The following is an 18,148-nucleotide window of genomic DNA, read 5'->3' as shown; positions in this document are numbered from 1 at the left end:
GCACTTGAGAAAAATGTGTATTCTGTTGTTTCTGGATGGAATGTCCTATAAATATCAATTAAGTCCATCTTGTTTAATGTATCATTTAAAGCTTGCGTTTCCTTATTTATTTTCATTTTGGATGATCTGTGCATTGGTGAAAGTGGGGTGTTAAAGTCCCCTACTATGAATGCATTACTGTTGATTTCCCCTTTTATGGCTGTTAGTAGTTGCCTTATGTATTGAGGTGCCCTTATGTTGGGTGCATAAATATTTATAATTGTTATATGTTCTTCTTGGATCAATCCCTTGATCATTATGTAGTGTCCTTCTTTGTCTTTTCTAATAGTCTTTATTTTAAAGTGTATTTTTTCTGATATGAGAATTGCTACTCCAGCTTTCTTTTGGTTTCCATTTGCATGGAAAATCTTTTTCCATCTCCTTATCTTCAGTCTGTATGTGTCTGTAGGTCTGAAGTGGGTCTCTTGTAGACAGCATATATATGGGTCTTGTTTTTGTATCCATTCCGCCAATCTGTGTCTTTTGGTTTTGGGAACATTTAGTCCATTTACATTTAAGGTAATTATCAATATGTATGTTCCTATTCCCATTTTCTTGTTTTGGGTTCGTTATTGTAGGTTTTTCCTTCTCTTGTGTTTCTTGCCTAGAGAAATTCCTTTAGCATTTGTTGTAAAGCTGGTTTGGTGGTGCTGAACTCTCTCAGCTTTTGCTTGTCTATAAAGGTTTTAATTTCTCCATCAAATTTGAATGAGATCCTTTTTGGGTAGGGTAATCTTGGTTGTAGGTTTTTCTCCTTCATCACTTTAAATATGGCCTGCCAGTCCCTTCTGGCTTTGTTATTTTTCCCTTGCTGCTTTTAATATGTTTTCTTTGTATTTAATTTTTGACAGTTTGATTAATATGTTTCTTGGTGTATTTCTCCTTGGATTTATCCTGTATGGGACTCTCTGTGCTTACTGGACTTGATTATTTCATTTTCCATATTAGGGAAGTTTTCAACTATAATCTCTTCAAATATTTTCTCAGTCCCTTTCTTTTTCTCTTCTTCTTCTGGAACCCCTATAATTTGAATGTTGGTACGTTTAATGTTGTCCCAGAGGTCCCTGATGCTGTTCTCAGTTCTTTTCATTCTTTTTCCTTTATTCTGCTCTGCAGTAGTTATTTCCACTATTTTATCTTCCCAGTCACTTATCCATTCTTCTGGCTCAGTTATTCTGCTATTGATCCCATCTAGAGTATTTTTAATTTCATTTAATGTGTTGTTCATCATTGCTTGTTTCATCTTTAGTTCTTCTAGGTCCTTGTAAATGTTTCTTGCATTTTCTCTATTCTATTTCTAAGATTTTGGATCATCTTACTATCATTATTCTGAATTCTTTTTCAGGTAGACTGCCTATTTCCTCTTCATTTGTTAGGTCTGGTGGGTTTTTACCTTGTTCCTTCATCTGCTGTGTGTTTTTCTGTCTTCTCATTTTGCTTATCTTACTGTGTTTGGGGTCTCCTTTTTGCAGGCTGCAGGCTCATAGTTCCTATTGTTTTTGGTGTCTGTCCCCAGTGGCTAAGGTTGGTTCAGTGGATTGTGTAGGCTTCCTGGTGGAGGGGACTAGTGCCTGTGTTCTGGTGGATGAGCGTGGATCTTGTCTTTCTTGTGGGCAGGTCCACGTCTGGTGGTGTCTTTTGGGGTGTCTGTGGACTTATTATTATTTTAGGCAGCCTCTCTGCTAATGGGTGGTGTTGTGTTCCTGTCTTGCTAGTTGTTTGGCATAGGGTGTCCAGCACTGTAGCTTGCTGGTCGTTAAGTGAAGCTGGGTGCTGTGTTGGGATGGAGATCTCTGGGAGCTTTTTGCTGTTAGATATTATGTGGAGCTGGGAGGTCTCTTGTGGACCAGTGTCCTGAAGTTGGCTCTCCCGCCTCAGAGGCACAGCACTGACTCCTGGCTGTAGCACCAAGAGCCTTTCATCCACACTGCTCAGAATAAAAGGGAGGAAAAAGTTGAAAGAAAGAATTAGTAGAAGTATAAAGAAAGTAAGTAGGGAGGGAGGGAGGGTGGGAGGAAGGAAGGAAGGAGGGAAGGAAAGAAAGAAAGAAAGAAGATAAAGTAAAATAAAATAAAGTAAGATAAAATATAATAAAGTTATTAAAATACAGAATAATTGTTAAGAAAAAAATTAAAAACAAGAAACGGACAGATAGAACCCTAGGACAAATGGTGGAAGCAAAGCTATACAGACAAAATCTCACACAGAAGCATACACATACACACTCACAAATAGAGGAAAAGGGGAAAAAATCATAAATCTTGCTCTTGAAGTCCACCTCCTCAATTTGGGATGATTCGTTGTCTATTCAGGTATTCCACAGATGCAGGTACATCAGTTTCATTGTGGAGCTTTAATCCGCTGCTTCTGAGGCTGCTGGGAGAGATTTCCCTTTCTCTTCTTTGTTCTCACAGCTCCTGGGGCTCAGCTTTGGATTTGGCCCCACCTCTGCGTGTAGATCACCTAAGGGCGTCTGTTCTTCGCTCAAACAGGACGGGGTTAAAGGAGCAGCTGATTCGGGGGCTCTGGCTCACTCAGGCTGGGGGGAGGGAGGGGAATGGAGTGCGGGGCGAGTCTACGGCAGCAGAGGCCAGCGTGACGTTACATCAGCCTGAGACGTGCCGTGCGTTCTCCCAGGGACGTTGTCCCTGGATCCCGGGAACCTGGCAGTAGCGGGCTGCACAGGCTCCCCGGAAGAGGGGTGTGGATAGTGACCTGTGCTCGCACACAGGCTTCTTAGTGGTGGCCGCAGCAGCCTTAGCGTCTTATGCCCATCTCTGGGTTCCGCGCTTTTAGCCGCCTCTCGCTCCTGTCTCTGGTGCTCCTTTAAGCAGTGCTCTTAATCCCCTCTCCTTGGGCACCAGGAAACAAAGAGGGAAGAAAATGTCTCTTGCCTCGTCGGCAGGTCCAGACTTTTCCCCAGACTCCCTCCCGGCTAGCCGTGGTGCACTAACCCCCTGGAGGCTGTGTTCACGCCGCCAACCCTAGTCCTCTCCCTGCCCTCTGACCGAAGCCCAAGCCTCAGCTCCCAGCCCCGCCTGCCCCGGCGGGTGAGCAGACAAACCTCTTGGGCTGGTGAGTGCCGGTCGGCACCGATCCTCTGTGCGGGAATCTCTCCGCTTTGCCCTCCGCACCCCTGTTGCTGTGCTCTCCTCCACCGCTCTGAAGCTTTCTCCCTCTGCCACCCGCAGTCTCTGCCGCGAAGGGGCTTCCTAGTGTGTGGAAACCTTTCCTCCTTCACAGCTCCCTCCCACTGGTGCAGGTCCCGTTCTTATCCTTTTGTCTGTTTATTCTTTTTTCTTTTGCCCTACCCAGGTACGTGGGGAGTTTCTTGCCTTTTGGGAGGTCTGAAGTCTTCTGCCAGCGTTCAGTAGGTGTTCCGTAGGAGTTGTTCCACGTGTAGATGTATTTCTGGTGTATCTGTGGGGAGGAAGGTGGTCTCCGCGTCTTACTCTTCTGCCATCTTCCCCTCGTCCCTCCATTCATCTCTTGATGACACTTAGGTTGCTTCCACATCTTGGTAATTGTAAATACTAATGCTCCGAACATTGGGGTGCATGTATCTTTTCAAATACATATTTTTGAAAACACGTGTTTTGTTCTTTTTGGATTTATACCCAGGAGTTGCAAGGTCATATGGTAGTTCTATTTTTAGTTTTTGAGAACCCCCCCTGTTTTCCACAGTGGCTGTACCAGTTTACATTCCTACCAACAGTGTAGCAGGGTTCCGTTTTCTCTAAAAATTGTAAATTTTCTTCCTAGGGGTAATTGAGATGATAGTTGAATGATAACATAAGATCAGGTGAAGTCTAAAGAAATTTTAGAAAACCTGGATAAAGTAAGAAAACCTCTGTTCACTGGCATCTGAATGTTAGAGAGACACCAAGACATGTGAGCCAAATTCTGGAGAAAAGGGAAATACAGATGCAAGCTTGACATTTGGTGCAGGTTTTTTCTTTGGGGCACTTGCTGATTCAAATCTTACAGCCTAGGAGCTGAAAAGCCAAAGAGTTCAAAAGACTCTAATGACAGAAGCCAAACGGCAAGAGCCGTTTTACATTGATAAAAAGCATTTTAACCATGTAGAAGCAGACAATGAAAAGAAAGAACTTTGCATTACATTTAATAAAAGTTTAGGGAGATCTTTGTGGTATATTAGTGAACTTATTTGTGGAAATTTAGCCACGTACTTTGTGTTGGAGAGGCACAAAGAGATCAAGAATTCTCACAATTTGAGTACACAGTTGCCTTACATGTAGGCATGGTGGCAGCCATTTACATAACAATGATTTGGAGGATGTTGTGTTAGTCAGCTCTTGCTGTGATAATGCTTTGGAACAAATCACACCAAACTCAGTTACATAAACAAGAATTTGTTTTTCTTGGACCTATGGGCTAGCTGCAGTGGCTCTCTTTTAGACCTGTAGATGGCTGGTTTTGCTCTGTGTTTTGGGTCAGTTTGAGGTCTGTCACACACATCTTCCTCTGGAGCCCAACTGTGAGGCCGCAGCTCCCAGGCCCTGTCTTCTCACAAAGTTCACTGAAACATAAGAGGTGAGCCCAACTGCACAAGCCCATTTAAGGCCTCTTCTGCTCATTTAAGGCCATCATGTCTGCTCATACTTCAGTGGCCAAAACATGTCACAGATCTAAGCTGTATTTAGAATATGTGTATTTGTTTAAATTTGGGTGCTCTTACAGAAGAATATTGCATTTTGGACAGTTGTTACCTTAGCATTTTCATTGGCATTTGCAAACGTGATAAAAGTCATGTGCGCTTTTTCACCTTTGAAAACTTCTTGAAATTGTGGGACAATTTCTATGGGAAAAGAGGAAGGTACATTTTAGAACTCAACTCTAGTTATGGCATTGTTGGGAGAAGAATTAATGAGATAAGGTCAATACAAGTGAAAGATTTGGGATTCACATATTCATAATTAACATTAGCATTCTACAGAACATTCCTGGAGAATTGTGATGCTTGCTTTATGTGATTTCTATCATAAATCATTATAATCTGACCAAGCCACTTCAGTAAAACATACATCATACAGTACATCACATTTTAGTTTTTCCTACCACTGCACAACTTATCATCAATACTGTACCATAACACAGAAACAGAAACTGAGTGAATTCTTTGTTAGCAGACGGGCTTCACAAGCAATACTAGTGGAAGATCTTCAAATGATAGCAGACGGTAACTCAAGCCATAAAAACAAAACAAAGAATGCTGACTAGAGCAGTTGTGTAGGGAATTATAAAAGATAATGCAATTTCAAATTTCTTCTCCTTTCTTCTCTTAGCTAATTTAAAAAGTAAGTGCATAAGCAATATGACTATATTTGGATTGTTCTGTATATAACATAAAGAAATATCATATATTTGATGATATGGCACAAAGAAGGCAGTGAGAAAAAAGCTGTATTAGAATAAAAATGACAGTAGATCATAAGCTGAATCTGCAGGAAGAAAGGAAGAGAACCAGAAATGGTAAATAGATTAACCCAACAAACTCAAAAATATTTATTTGCTCTACGTTCTTCTCTAAGCTCCTTCAAAAAATAAGCTTGTATTTTCTCTACGTTCTTCTCTAAGCTTAAGTATGTAACATATATAAATGTAATAAAAACAAAAAAGAGGGGAAGGCATACAGATCTATAAAAGTGCAGTTTCTGTTTTTCACTGGAATTAAGCTAGTAAAAATATGAAAAGATTCTGAGAAGATATATTACATAAGCCCTAGTGCAGCCGTTACTCAAACAATGTGGTTAAAAATCATTAAAGGAATTACATGTTACAGTAGAAAATATCTACTTACTATAAAAGGAAAATGGAGGAACAACAACAATAACAAAAAAACAAAAACATGAGACATGTAGAAAACCAAAGGTATAATGATAGACATAAATAAATCCTACCATATCAATAATAAAACTAAATGTAAATGAATTAAACAATACAATCAAAAGGCAGATATTGTCGAACTGGGTTTTAAAAAATGTTTTCTCTAGGAGACACTCCTTGGATTCAAAAGTCTAATGTGTACAAAGTAAAAGGATGAAAAAATATACATCATGCAAATAGCAACCATAAGCATGCTGAAGTGGCTATACTAATACCAGAAAAAATAGACTTTAAAACAAACAAAAAATTACTAGATATGAAAAGGGACATTTTATGATAAAAAAAGGGAAGATACAAAAATTTTTAACATATGTGCCCTGAATAAGATAAAACCAAAATACATGAAGAAGAAAATACCGAAATCCATGAAGAATTGAAGGAAGAAATAGATAATTGCACATTAGGTAGAGGCTTCAGTACTCCACGGTCAATAATGGATAGAACAGTTAGGCAGAAGATCAACAACGATATAGAAGACTTGGACAAGACTATGAATTAACGAGACCTAATAAATGTCTACAGAACACTCAACTGAACAGTAAAATACTCATCCTGCTCAACTACATGTGAAACGTTTTCCAGCATAGATGACACGCTAGGCTGTAAGACAAGAGATTGAAACCCACATACATTGCTGGTGGGAATGTAAAATGGTGCGGCCATTTTACAAAACAGCTTGAGAGTTCCTGCAAGTGTTAAACATAGAGTTACCCTATGACCCAGCAGTTCCACTACTAAATATATACCTAAGAGAAATAAAAACTTATGTCTGTACAAATCTTGTACATGAATGTTCATAGAAGCATATTTCTAAAAACAAAAGGTGGAAAAAATTCAAATATCAATTGGATAAATGAATAAACAAAATGTGGAATATCCGTACAATAGAATAGCATTCAGCTATAAAATGGAATGAAATATTGATCCATGTAACAACATAGATGAACCATGAAAGCATTATGTAAAGTAAAAGCAGCCACTCACAAAAGATCACATATTGTTTGGTCCCATTTATATGAAATGACCAGAATAGCAAATCTGTAGAGACAGGAAGTAGATTAGTGGTTGCCTAGGGCTGAGAGGGTTGAGGAGAATGGAAAAACCTCGTTAATGTGTAATGGGTATTTTGTCGGGGGACAGAAATCTAAAATTTGATTGTTGTGATGGTTACACAAGTCTTTTAGTGGTTACACTGAGAATCACTGAATTGTATACATTAAAGTGTTGAAATTATGGTATGTAAATTACATCCCAATAAAGCTGTTAAAATTATGATAATTTTATATTTATAAACTTGAAAATTCATCCAAAATGACAAATTCTTAAAAAATGCAAGCTAACAAGACTAACACAAGAAAGAAAAAATATCTAAAAAACCTATATCTACTCCAAAAGTTGTTTGTATAATTAAGTAACTTTACAGAAAATGATTTCCAGGGATAAATGGCTTTCCAAGTAAATTCTTCCAAATATTTAGGGGAGAAATATTGGTAATCTTACATAAAAATCTTCCAGGAAACAGAAAACTATATATTGCTCAAAATATTTATAAGGCCAACATAAGCTTTAGATCAAAACTAAAAAGAATATTACAAGAATAGAATCACAGGCCAGTTTCTCTTTTGAACATGCATGCAAAATGTGTAAACAGAAGCACAAACTGTATCCATGATATGTAAAACAATCATATATCACAATCAAAGTAGCTTTATTCTGGTAATGCAAGGTTGGTTTAATGTTAAAACATGAAACTGATCCCAGGAATGAATAAGAGTGGGAAAAAATGTCATTTAAAACAGAAGTCTTGGGAATTCCCCGGTGGTCCAGTGGTTAGAACTTGGCGCTTTCACTGCTTGGGACCTGGAGTCCAATTACCGGTCAGGGAACTAAGATCCTGCAGGCCATGAGGCAGAGCCCTGAAAAAAAAAAAAAAAGGAAAGAAAGAAGTCTTAACCAGGAGAAGCACAAGATCAAATAAACATAACAGATAACACCTTATGAAAAGTAGGTGAAGATTATGGACTATTCTAAAATTTTAAAACAAAAAGAAACTTTTAAAGATTCAAGAGGATGTGACAAATATTGTACATAGGCAAAAAATAAAATAAAATAAAATATACAGATGATGGGAGCCCAAAAATCCAGATGTCCCTGTCCTGTCTCTGAAGATTCTCATTCAATGGGTTCTGGATTTCCTCTATGTTTAAAAATCTACAGGTGTTATAAAGCAGAAACTAACACACTATTGTAAAGCAATTATACTCCAATAAAGATGTTAAAAAAAAACCACAATAAAACAAACCTACAGGTGATTCTGATATGATTCACAGACAATGTAAAGCTTCTGCTTTACAGGAAAGAATACCAGATTATTTTGTCATTTTATAGTTATATTAACAGGCTGTACTATTGACGGATAAGTCTGATGTCAAAATGCACTCCCCACTAGGGATAAAAAGGGAACTAGTACTCTCTACTGCTACTTGGTGGCAGCATGCATGTATTGCAAGGGCAATTATTGTAGGAGTCAAAATTAGTGGAACATTTTAGAATTGGAAGACTACATACAGATCATCTAGTCAAGCTTCCAACTATTATAGTTGTGAAAACTAAGGCCCATATAAAAGAAATGATTTATCTCCAAAGAGCGTTAGTGAAAGTATGAAATAAAAAATATCTCTGAACTTTTAATTTAGTGCTGTTTTTATTAATCTGAAGTATTAGCTTATACTTCAGCGTGACAGATTTGGGATTGAATTCTTGCTCACATTTACTTATTGCGTGCCTTTTAGTAAGTTAGTAAAACACTTTTTTAATTGATTGATTGATTTAATTTTGGCTGCATTGGCTCTTCCTTGCTATGCGCGGGCTTTCTCTATTTGCGGTGAGCGGGGCTACTCTTTGTTACAATGCGCGGGTTTCTCATTGTAGTGGCTTCCCTTTGTTGCTGAGTGCAGGGTCTAGGTGTGTGGGCTTCAGTAGTTGTGGTTCACGAGCTCTAGAGTGCAGGCTCAGTAGTTGTGGTGCATGGTCTTAGTTGCTCCGTGGCATGTGGGATCTTCCCAGACCAGGGCTCAAATGCGTGACCCCTGCACTGGCAGGTGGATTCTTAACCACTGCGCCACCAGAGAAGCCCTATTAAAACACCTTTAACTTCGCTTTTCACATATGTAAAATGGTGAGCCTTGACTGATATAGAATATGAGATAACCTAGCACTGCTCTTAACACATACATGTAGTTAAATTTTTTTGGCTCTCATCCCTCTTAAACAGCCTCTATCCTCTTAACAATGAAAGTGTCTTTCAGCTAGCAGAGCACCCCAGAGCTGACCACATTCTGGCAAGAGATATAGGATTCTTTTTCTTACTGGGGGTTCTTTATACCTGGTATTTGAACTGCACTGAAACATGAACATCTCTTGTTTATACTGTATTAATGGATTTGATAGATGAATTTTAAAAAGTAATATGCATGAATTGAGCTGCCTTACTCTCAAGAAATATAATTCGATAGTGGTGGCTAGAACGATAAACAGTGTTTGGACAGGGAGTCCATATGGGAGGGAGTTGGTTTTTTTTTTTTTTGCGGTACGCGGGACTCTCACTGTTGCGGCCTCTTCCATTGCAGAGCACAGGCTGCGGACGCGCAAGCTCAGCGGCCATGGCCCACAGGCCCAGCTGCTCCGCGGCATGTGGGATCCTCCCGGATCAGGGCACGAACCCCTATCCCCTGCATCGGCAGGTGGACTGTCAACCACTGCGCCACCAGGGAAGCCCCAAAATTTTGGAGGGAGTATTTTTTTTAGGGGGTCCATATTGGATGTGAACTACCTGTACTCCCATTCGTCTCTTAAGAATAAATAGAATCCTTTCAAAATCTGTTTTAAAGGGCAGTTATTTCCTTCTGACTCATTTAAGTTACCTGCAAGAAAATCCTTGTTTAAAAGGCTTTTAATATAAAGCAGATAATTTTCTGCAACATTTCCCAAACTTTTCATTATCAAATTGCCTCAGGCTTCTCAACGATTATCATTTCACAATATCTCCATTTTCACCTTCTTTAAATGAATTGGCCTCATAGATGTGCCATTAGAACAGAGCTTCACTCTCAACATATATATATATATACATATATATATGTGTGTGTGTGTGTGGTACGCGGGTCTCTCACTGTTGTGGCCTCTCCAGTTGTGGAGCACAGGCCCCGGACGCTCAGGCCCAGCAGCCATGGCTCACGGGCCCAGCCGCTCCGCGGCACGTGGGATCTTCCCGGTCCAGGGCACGAACCCGTGTCCCCTGCATCGGCAGGCGGACTCTCAACCACTGCGCCACCAGGGAAGCCCCACTCTCAACATATTTTTAAGTTTGTATTCAAACAGTATGAAGAAAACAGGATCAGGGAATTCAGCCATAAAAATGAATGGATTCCTGATACATGCTACATCATGGATGCAACTAAGTGAAAGAAGCAAGGCACGAAAGGCTACATATTGTATGGTTCCATTTATAAGAAATGTCCAGCAATGGCAAATCCATACACATGGACAATATTATACATTAGTGTTTGCCAGGGGTTTGGAACAGAGGGAAATAGGGAACGACTCCTTAAAATGGGTGTACGTTTTCTCTTGGGGTGATGAAAATGTTTTGCAGCTGGGCAGTGGGGATAGTTGCACAACATTGTGACATTACTAAATTTCACTGAATGGTACAGTGAATTGTAAAATGATCAAAATGGTGAATTTTGTGTTATGTTCATTTTACTACCATAAAAAGGAGAAAGAATTAGGGAAAGACTTAGAGTTTGGGAAACTAAGGTGAACTGGTCAAGAAAAAGACAGCTCTACTGTTCAGTTTTCTCTCAGCTTTCCCAGTGCATTAATCCTCAGCAAAAAGTAGCCTGAACTTGTAGATGATAGTCATTCAACGCAGTCCAGGGAAAAGTAAATAAAATAAAACCCAACTCTTCTTCTTTAGCACATCTATGACAGGTTACCTTCCTGCTCAGCCACATGGACATTCATTAGGACGTTTCCATTTATGTCTCCTCTACTTCAGTACTTTACTCACAGCTCATTCACACATGTAGGCAACAGCATTCCTTAATTCGATGGACTCTGCAGTGCTGGTTGTGATCAGTCTCATGAAAAGAAAATGGAAGGAGGAAAAAGCCTCCACATTGACTTGGTGGTCTTGACGAAATGGATGCAGAAGACAGCTTGAGTGTCAAACTGGAAACTTTTATTTTCCTTTTCCTTTTCTATCAGGTCTTCTGCCCACTTCCCACCCCCTCCTTTCAAACAGGAGAGACACTAATTAGCTGCTTTTTTTTGTTTTTGGTAAACACCTGTTGTTTTGGGTTTCTTGTTTTTCGGTGAACATTATTGTTTTTAACTGCCAAATGAGCTTCGGTGGTTGATGTAGGGGTTCTCTTGGGAACTTAACTTTTTCCAGTTTAAGTGGAAAAGCTTTTCTATTTGAATTGGCTTTTACTGGGTGCTTCAAGGTTTGCTCTTGGCTCTTTGATGGGGGACTGGATAGCACTGTGTTTCCTTTGAGGTTCCAATAAATAAAGGATCCTATATCCTCTTGGGCACGTTTTGTTGATTTTGCTGTGTGTGCTCTCTAATAGCCAGATGCAGATTCCAGGAAAATGACATATAAATGAATATAAGTAATCTAATATTTTTAGAATTTGCTTTGGCCATAGTCCTGGTCTTATTCTACTTGTAGCAGATGGCTTAAAAGAGCATTAGCTATGTATATATTAAATATAATATAAATATACCAATATTAAATATTATATTGATGTATAAATGTAATATTCTAATATTTATATTAATGTATAACAATTATGTATTATATTAATATATATTTTTGCCTAGCATATATTATATACAAAATATATGAGTAATGAAATGTATTTATATGGTTAATATGTTAATAATATTAATATGATATATACTGTAATATTGATTATACAACTATATCATAATATATAAATATATAATTATTATTATCTGATATCATACACTATAGTTAATATATTCTATATAACACAATATATAATGTATTAGTATAAGACAATTGAATTATATAATATAAATATAATACATATATAAAACTATATATTTTAATTACACATATGAGTATGTATAGCTATTTATAATTTTATTTACATAGAAATCTGTTCATCATAACAAGATGTAAAAATATGCAATATTTTCAATCAAATTGGCTTTAACCTCACTACCTACACATAACTACTTTTAAAATCTTGAACCCTAACTCATGCTTACATATTTCTCAACCTGCTTTTCTACACATGCACATATACACACATTTATACACCATATATATGTATACTACCAGTTTCCAGTTCAATGTATATAACTATATAATATATATAATTATATTCCTGCGTATGTAAACAAATATAAATCAAAAGTATGTGTATAGGTATGTATTTCATATATTTATATAAATATATCATACAAATAATGTATGTGTATATAAATACATGACTATATACATACATACACAGAAATATACTAATTTAAACAAAGGGGACCTAAGTAAGCATAGTTCTCTAAGAATAAAAGTAGTTATGTCTCACTGTTTCAATAACAGGTAATAATTTTCTACTGTATGTGCTTCTATAATTGTTATGAACAATTCCCATTTGTTGAATGTTAAGCTGTTTTAATTTTTTGCCATTATTAATGAAGCTCTGAAGAATACGGTGGGCAAGATTACTTGAAAAATTCTCCTAAAGGAAAAGGGTTAGGTATGCTAGGTTAAATGTACACAACTTATTTTTAAGTGCGTGGTTGATTTTTGAAGTGTGCAGTAGAAATTTCCAGGACGCATGAAAGATGGGTGGTACATGTGTCAGAGTTATAGCTATATTAGGAGTGGATTGAAGATCTTGATAGCTTAGAACAGAAGTTGGAAATCCTGTTTTTACGGAGCCAAATAGCAAATATTTTAGGCTTTGTAGACCAAAGAGGCAAAATTGAGCATATTATTTAGGTACTTAGGTAACCATTTAAAATGTTACCAGTTAAAATGTGAAAATTATTCATAGCTCATAGGTCATAAAAAATAGGCATCTGTCTGGATTTGGAATACAGGCCATAGTTTAATGACACACCTGACATAGAGACTTGTTTTTAAATGGCCATGACCACATGGGAGGCAGGAGGTAAGACTCCATCCCTACTAGATGGGAAGTTAGAACTAAATCTATCTATCTCTAGCTTCACCTTTAGTGAAAGGATGTGCCAAGAGAAAAAATATCTGCTGGCAAAGGGAGACTAAGACCAAATTCTCTTGGCCTCTGCTCTGGGTAGGAAACAGGTAGGAAACCTTGAGAATTCTGAACCCCAGATCTGTGTTCACAGTGTTTGGGTTGCAAATTTATTTGTGGTCTTGCAAACAGAAGGTAAGAAATTACCTTAAAATGCTCCCAGATCGGTGGTATTCCAAACACAGAAATAAACACTCTCTGGAGAGGTAGACCTTCAACACAGGCCTATAGCATTCCCACAGAAAAAGTTTAGCTAAACATGAGCTCATGATCTAAATTTACACAATAATGAAGAAATCAGCTACAAGTGGAGAGAATTAGCAAAAGCAATCAATACCAGAATTAGATTCCCAAGGCCATCCATCAGATGTTGGAATACTCAGGCGCAAGGCAGAAAACACACATAAATCTAGAACTGAAACAAGGAACAAGGGGTTTTAAAAGACTGGGTAGGATCTTTAAAATATTTTTAAAGTACCTGTCATTGATAAAGCTAAAAACTCGAAGGTCATGTAATACAGCAGATTAATCATGGAGAAGAGTGAAATTATACTGTTTTTATAAATATGGCAGATCAGATTTTCTGCCTAATCATATAAGTAGATTTATCTTTAAAAAATACCCATTATTTTAAAGACTTATCGGCTGTAAAATAAGTTAAGAGTATTTCAAAGGGCTTCTCTCCAAAGAAAAGTGAGAAGTAGCAAAACACAGAAAGTCGAGGGGAAAAAATTTCAATATATACATTGCTATAGGGTGAAGTAAGCCTTAGGCCAGCAACAATGTGGAGGAGCTGACCCTTAGATACTTACAACTAAGCTGGAATCTTCAAAAACTTCAACTATTTATAACTAAAAAGATTTCTTAAAATTAATAACCAAGTGTTTTAACTGACATCAGAAGAGCAAAACAATAAACCCTCAGAACATAGAAAAAATAGATAATAAAGATATGAGCAGAACTTAATAAAACAGAAAAAAGTATAAAATTGAGGTGATTTAGTAAGTCAAAAAATATTCTTTGAAAATATTTTAAAAACACATTTTGATTAAGCAAAACAAAAACAAAAGTAAATAATACACAGAAAGAATCAGGACAAAGTTATAGCAGAGAGTAAAAACAGAGAACATATGAAATGCCAGTAAATTTGAACATTTATGTAAAGTGGACAATTTCCTAGCTCCTAGAGTTTACCGACACAAGAAATTATAGCTGGAGTTCTTTCACCAGTAAAGGAATTAAGTCAATAGTTTACAATCTTTCACCAAGAAAATAACAGACGCACCCAGATCGTTTGGATGGGGAATTCTACCAAACTTCTGTTAAACAAATAACATCAGTATTAATAAAGAAAAACTTCTAGAGAGTAGCAAAGAAAGAATGCTCCTTTATTCATCTTATGAAGTCTATATAATCCCAATACTGAAAATAGATTAGGACTGTAAAGAAAAAGAAATTTACAGGTCAAATTTACTTGTAAGTATAAAAGCAAATATTTTGATCTACGATATTAGCTACCCCAGTTCACTAGAGTAAGAAAAAGCATGCGCAAGTTAGGTCATCCAATGAATGAAAAGGTAGTTTAATGTCAAGAATATATATCAATAGATTGAAAACACCACATTTTCTTTCTTTCATCTGTCTCTTTAAAAAATTGATAAGTACTTATATTGATCTCTCTTGTACTAGGCACTGTGCTAAGTCACTTACATATTTACTCCTTTAAACCTTCTATCATCCCTGGGGGAAGGTTCTATTTTCCTTCCATTTCTTAGGTAAGACTCTAACCCCCAGAAAAGTAAAGTAACATTTGCAAGTTTTTGTGAATGGTCAGTGATGGGACCAGTACAGGAACATCCAAAGTCTGCGCTTGGAAACAGTGCCCTATATTGACACTCACATTACAGATGAAAGGAAAGGAAGCATGCAGTTACCATATAGATTAAATCTCACATTACACTTTAAAGGAAAGGAACCATGCACTTACATTATAGATTAATACCCACATAACAGGTTAAAGGAAAAAGAAACATGTGTTTCTCTCAAAAGTTGGAAAGAAAGCATATCTATTTCTAAATATATTTCCCAATTTCTTTTGCTTGTTTTCTGACCTTTGTAGTGCATTCTGCCATGAGGAAAATTTTAATTCTTATATAATTAAATGTATCCTTTTTTTCTTTGAATCTTAGAAAGGTGTTCCTCATGAATAATTTATTTCAAGTCTACCAGGTTTATGATACTTTTACAGTTTCATTATTTTTTTACTTTTAACTAGTTGCTGTATCTAGAATTTAGTAATGATAGCCATATTTTCCCACTTTTGTTGAATAAGTTTTGCTACTGACCCAAAATGTCCATTTTATTTTAATCTCAAATCCCTTATGCTCTTGCATCTAATTTTAAGATGTTTCCTATCCCACTGGTTGTTTTGTCTATCTGAAACAAAATGCTACCTTAATTATAATGTAATTATAATATAATAAATGTAATTAGTAAACATAATACCATATATAATAAATAGCATAATATAAAATAACAAAATATAATTTACCATATAACAAGGTCAAAAGGGAACAAAACTATACAATCACTTGAAATATCCCCCAAAGGTATTTTATAAAATTCAATATTCATTTCTAATTTAAATGAAATAGTAAAATAGGGATTTATGAATGCTTCCATAGTAAGATGAAATTATATATCTAAAAGAGAAAGAGGTAAATGATAAACTTTAGTAACACTGGCAATAAATACAGGACAAGATGAAGATGCCTGATATAATCTTAAAGAAAAAGTATTATGTAACATTGTCTTTGCAGCACTGATGAGTTCAGTGAAAAGAGAAGCTCATGGAAAAGAGTATCTCATTCTTCTTAATGTCTGTACACTTGTCCATTGCATGAACATAACAGCTTATTTAACCAATATGTTACTGATCTGCATCTGGATTTCTAGGTTTTCATGGAATTTTATTATGCACAATTGTTACAAACTCTAGGACTTCCTCTTAGGTTTATATCTTTTGAAAGAAACAGTATCTCCGTAGATGGGTTATGTGGGCTGGCTGCTAGCAGACTATGGCTACTTCTCAGTTCTTCCCTTTACATTCCTAGTCAATGTGAAAACGGAAGGCAAGAAGGTCTTCTGTTTAGAGACTCTAAAGATAGGTCTTGGTGATAAAGTCTTGGTGGTAAAGGCTAAAAATATCAACCCAGAACAAGTGTTTTTCCAGCTGTAACTATGTGTGATTCCCTTGGTTTTATTCTGTAGAGGATGTAATAAGACAAGTCTGTAGGATCTGCCCACAACGTGCTTCCAGTAAGATGAGCTAAGTCAAGTATGGTGGCATATCTAATTCAAGACAAAATATAATGGCTCCTTTTCTCCCATAGCAAAACTTCGTGGAGTGAATATCAAAGTCACTGTAGGCTCTTAATTAAAGGAACACAATAAATCTTGTATTGGAAGGTGGTTATTCTGGTCTCTTTGCAGAGATGAATTGGAAATTGTCTAGAAGAAGGAAAATTAGCTTAACCAAAGTTAAACTCATAAATAATTGAGCATCTGTGGCCTATGTTTCTCTTTGATCATAATTTCTCCCAATTTATAGACCTCTTTGATACCTGATTAATCATTGTCAAAGATGCAATTAACAATGATTGTTACTGTGTATTAGGTTTTGCCTGGACCCTGAAGAAACCATCCTAAATTATGAGCTATGATTGTCACTTGATTTTCTCACAAAGAACAATCAGAACTCCTGGTCTTAAGTGGCTTGGAATGTGCAACTAAGAAGTCTCTTAGATATTATTAGAGGACCCCACAGAGCCCGTTGGTGAAAGTTTGGAAAACATTGGGCTTCTTAAAATTAATTCTTGTAGTGTGTTACGAAGGATGACTGAACCAAAAGGGTAACAGTGTTTCTGGTTCTGTTGTTAGCGTTCTCCATGGAAACATCACAGAAGCTTCTGGACTCAATTTCCTTCCCTATGTGTGAATGTCACTGAAAATATCCAACTCCATTCTATCCCCATATAACTTCAGAAACTAAGCAAAATGAAGACTCAAGATTCATTTCAAATAATGAAAGGAAGATATAATGTAGAATGGAACTGGGAAAATGCCTGGTTTAAATTCTGGAAAGTACCAACTATACAATTCTGGATAAGTTGCTTAATCTTGCTTAGTCTAATTTAATGCCCATCTCACAGGATGTTATGATGATAAATTTAATATCTTTGTATAACATACAGTGTTATGTAACTTCTTGTTCTTCTTGAGTAAATTCATATCTTTAATCAACTCACTTTAAAAAATAGTTACTTGCTTAAATTACTCTTACCTTCTATTATCAGCTGAATTGTGTCCTGCTCAAGTTAATATGTGGAATTCTTAACCCCCAATACCTCGTAATATGACTGTATTTGGAGAGAAGGCCCTTAAATAGGTAATTGAGGTCAAATGAGGTCACATGGGTGGGCTCTATTCCAATATGACTGGTGTTCTTATAAAAAGAAAATATTAGGACACAGACATGCACAGAGAGAACAAAGTAATTATTAGTAACCACGATCATGTCGTGAATGCATGGAATACGTCACCATTTGCCAACCACCGTGTCAAGTCAGCAGAAACTACAGAAATTAAGAGCTCTCCGCAGAAATTCACACACCCTTGCACCAGGTAAGGGACCACAGGCAGACGTTCACTCAGCCTCTCATGTGTCCCTCACGGAGTACACGCTCTCTCCTGGGCGGGGCGAGCACAGACACTTATTGGGAGTTTTACTACTTTTAAAATGCGTTGATACAACCATGTCTCATTGGATGAGTCAGCAAACGCTTTTTGTAAATCCAAATTCTCCACACCTCCTACCTTTCGCGCTGCCCTAA

Source organism: Phocoena phocoena, chromosome 18 (genome assembly GCF_963924675.1).
Source record: "Phocoena phocoena chromosome 18, mPhoPho1.1, whole genome shotgun sequence".
In the NCBI taxonomy this organism is placed as follows: Eukaryota; Metazoa; Chordata; class Mammalia; order Artiodactyla; family Phocoenidae; genus Phocoena; species Phocoena phocoena.
The sequence above is the reverse complement of the archived record's forward strand: the minus strand, read 5'-3'. Positions refer to the sequence as shown.